At 43.5% G+C, this 4,367-nt stretch overlaps 1 long non-coding RNA gene across 1 annotated transcript in view; it reads left to right on the top strand.

The window, feature by feature from the left end:
• Window positions 1-2,961: 2,961 nt before the first annotated feature.
• LOC139026331 (uncharacterized) overlaps window positions 2,962-4,367 on the top strand; it is a 16,218-nt gene continuing 14,812 nt past the window's right edge. Inside the window, exon 1 of the long non-coding RNA XR_011478110.1 lies at window positions 2,962-3,052. This is a non-coding gene — a long non-coding RNA (uncharacterized lncRNA). The remainder of the gene's footprint in view (window positions 3,053-4,367) is intronic.

Below are 4,367 nucleotides of genomic sequence, written 5' to 3'. Positions count from 1 at the left end.
AGACGACGGCCAATCGGCACCACACGCACACTGCCCTAACCATCTGGACAAGAGGAATACCCATGGAGAAGGCGTGTCATCGGATTACAGCTCAGCATTTAACACCAAAGTACCCTCCAAACTCGTCATCAAGCTCGGAGACCATGGGTCTCGACCCCCGCCCTGTGCAACTGGGTCCTGGACTTCCTGACGCCGCCCCCGGTGGTGAGGGTAGGTAACAACATCTCCACCCCGCTGATCCTCAACACTTGGGGCCCCACAAGGGTGCGTTCTGAAGCCCTCTCCTGTACTCCTGTTCCTCCACGACTGCGTGGCCATGCACGCCTCCAACTCACATCAAGTTGCGCGATGACACTACAGTGGTAGGCTTGATACCAAACAACGACGAGACGGCCCTACAGGGAGGAGGTGAGGGCCCTCGGAGTGTGGTGTCAGGAAAATAACCTCACACTCAACGTCAACAAAACACAGGAGATGATTGGAGGACTCACAGAAACAGACAGAGGAGCACCCCTATCCCATCGACGGGTCAGTAGTGAGAAGGTGGAAAGTTTAAGTTCCTCGGATGTACACATCACGCGACAAACTGAATGTCCACCCACACAGACAGCGTTGTGGAAGAAGGCGCAGCAGCGCCTCTTCAACCCCAGGAGGCTGAAAGATATCGGCTTGTCACCAAAAGCACTCACCAAACTTCTACAGATGCACAATCGAGAGCATCCTGTCGGCTGTATCACCGCCTGGATACGCAACTGCTCCGCCCACAACCGTAAGGCTCTCCAGAGGGTAGTGAGTCTGTGCAGAACGCATCACCAGGGCAAACTACCTGCCCTCAGCCCATGGACCACGAATGCACCTAAATACAACTCTTCAGAATCGATTAGCAGTGAGCAAGTATATAGCACGATAAAGACGAACAACAGAACGATACTAGTACCAGCTTGGACTTATTGTCAGTAACTCCAAGCCACTGGAAGAGACACAATGTGCTCGATCCATATTCAATAAGCCACTGAACCAAGGCTATTCACGCGAATTCACCTGCCAGCAAAGTGTAATGTACAAGCATGTTAGTGAGTAACATGCAACAGAAAGTGGACGCGTAGCACGAGGAACTGAAAAACAGCGTATGCATATACTAACAGCACACCTCAGAGATGTTGTCTAAATATGTAACGTCAGCTAACCACTCATTAGACATGCTGCTTAGTAAGCCCTGGTCGGGTCCGTACCACAGCGTGCACCAACATTGACTCTACTTCAACGCACACTCGAAATATATGAATTATTGATAAAGATCATACAGCTATTCAACTAACGCTCTATCTTTATAACTATGACAACAGACTTCACTTGTGAATTTAAGTATATAAACGCGTAGTTAGCTAGACACTCAGATTCCATCTGAGAGTGTTACGTCTAATACGCTATTATGTATTCGTCATATCAGAGAATTCATTGTGTTTTGTTTAACCGTAATCTGTACCAAATCAGATTCTTGGTGTTGTATAAACTCCTTCTCTAGAACCATACTATATATCAATGATTTCATGCTGCGTGGTACGTTATCATTATATGTAAAATACGTAATGGACACATACCATAGGCATCTTCTATAAACTTTGCTGATCGTTTGTTTCTATATGTTCTATGTTACCAATACACACATTGCTACTCATTGTGTCTTTAGTATTAATAACTTTCTTAACCCAATCTAGATTCCCATGGTTGGTGTATAGTCTAACTAATAAGCACACCCAGTACCCACTATCTTGCATCTGCCATGCCGTTCTTGTACCACCACTCATTCATATATCTTTATGTACATATCTTTATCCCTTTACACTTGTGTGTGTGTATAAGGTAGTAGTTGTGGAATTGTAGGTTAGATTACTTGTTGGTATATACTGCATTGTCGGAACTAGAAAGCAAGCATTCGCTACACTCGCATTAACATCTGCTAACCATGTGTATGTGACTAATAAAATTTGATTTGATTATTTGAAGTAGATCAAGACATTCTCTATGGAAGACATGAACGGTAAAATAACGAAGGAACCCCTTTCAAGTTCAGCCGCAAGTTATTACAGGAATTATAACGCGTCGACTATCTCTCTAAACCGATATCCTTTGACTAATCCGGAAACTATCACCCTCGAAACAAAAAGTTTTTCCGTTCCGTATTCTAACGGGTGGCATCCATGAGTCTAAATATTCCTGTTACATTGCACAACCTTCAATGTTATGTCATAATTACGTAAAATCTGGCAAATAGTTCGCAATGAGCCAGGCGGCCCAAACTGTTGCATATACCCTGACTCTGCGTGCAATGAACGCAAGAGAAGTGACACAATTCACCTGGTTAATATTGCCTGCTAACCTGATGATTTTAGCTAAATATGCAGGTTTAAAAATATATACTTGTGTATTGATTTTAAGAAAGGCATTGATGTTTATGGTTAAGTACACATTGGACCAATGACAGTCATTGATTGATTGTTTTTTATAAGATAAGTTTAATGCTAGCAAGTAACTTACCTTACCAACTTACCTACATTCGCTAACAGGCAGGGTCCTCGTGGAGTGCAATGTAATCAATGCAAGATTGGATCCCCCGAGCTGACAAGGTTAAAAATCTGTCGTTCTGCCCCTAAACGAGGCAGAAAGTTCCTAGGCTCCATCATTGAAAATAAGAATGTGTTCTTAACTGACTTGCCTAGTTAAATAAAGAATAAATAAAGGTGTAATTAAAAAAAAAATAATAATAATAATAATCGGCAAATCGGCGCCCAAAAATACCGATTTCCGATTGTTATGAAAACTTGAAATCGGCCCCGATTAATCGGCCATTCCGATGTGTATGTGTTGTCTCTCTCCAGGTGCTCGGGCTACAGTGACGCTAGCTGAACTGCAGGAGGACTTCCTGTCCCGTAAGGGCGGTGCCACAGTGAGGAGGGGTGTGGCCAGGGGTGTGCTGGTGGTGCGAGTTCTAAACAAGTCCAGAGTGATGTATTATGGGAAATCAGACAGCAATTGTGAATGCCCTTATAAGGTTAGTACACACACCATACAGGCATATATATACATACATACACATATACAGAACCAGTCAAAAGTTCAGACACACCTACTCATTCCAGGGTTTTCCATTATTTGTACTATTTTCTACATTGTAGAATAATAGTGAAGACATCAAAACTATGAAATAACACATATGGAATCATGTAGTAACCCAAACATGTGTTGAACAAATCAACATGTATTTTATATTTGAGATTCTTCAAAGTAGCCACCTTTTTCCTTGATGACAGCTTTGCACACTCTTGGCATTCTCTCAACCAACTTCATGAGGTAGTCACCTGGAATGCCTTTCAATAAACAGGTGTGCCTTCTTAAAAGTTAATTTGTGGAATTTCTTTCCTTCTTCATATTTTTGAGCCAATCAGTTGTGTTGTGACAAGGTAGGGGTGGTATACAGAAGATAGCCCTATTTGGTAAAAGACCAAGTCCATATTACGGCAAGAACAGCTCAAATAAGCAAAGAGAAACGACAGTCCATCATTACTTTAAGACATAAAGGTCAGTCAAAGCGCTATGATGAAACTGGCTCTCATGACGACCACCACAGGAAAGGAAGACCCAGAGTTACCTCTGCTGCAGAGGAGGTAACACTAAGAGACCACCGCCATATAGGTAACACTAGAGACCACCGACACTAGAGACCACCTATCATTAGGTAACACTAGAGACCACCGGGGACATTAGGTAACACTAGAGACCACCGGGACACTAGAGACCACCTACATATATGGTAACGGACTAGAGACCACCGACATATAGGAAAAACACTAGAGACCACCGACATATAGGTAACACTAGAGACCACCGACGACTAGGAGCCAACCTACATATTTAGGAAACACTAGAAGAACGCTACCGACATATAGGAACACTAGAGACCACCGACATATAGGTAACCGATAGAGACCACCGACATATAGACACTAGAGACCACCGACATATAGGAACACTAGAGACCACCGACATATAGGAAACACTAGAGACCACCGACATATAGGAAACACTAGAGCCACCGCCATATAGGTACACTAGAGACCACAGGCACTAGAGACCACCGACATATAGGTAACACTAGAGACCACCGACATATAGGAAACACTAGAGACCACCGACACTAGAGACGCACGCGACATATAGGAAACACTAGAGACCACCGACATATAGACGGCACACGACATATAGGTAACACTAGAGACCACCCGACATATAGGTAACACACTAGAGACCACCGACATATAGGAAAACACTAGAGACACCGACATATAGGTAACACTAGAAGACCACCG

The sequence above is a fragment of the Salvelinus sp. IW2-2015 genome, unplaced genomic scaffold (assembly GCF_002910315.2).
Source record: "Salvelinus sp. IW2-2015 unplaced genomic scaffold, ASM291031v2 Un_scaffold4461, whole genome shotgun sequence".
NCBI classification, from domain to species: domain Eukaryota; kingdom Metazoa; phylum Chordata; class Actinopteri; order Salmoniformes; family Salmonidae; genus Salvelinus; species Salvelinus sp. IW2-2015.
This window is presented reverse-complemented; position numbering and strand designations above follow the sequence as displayed.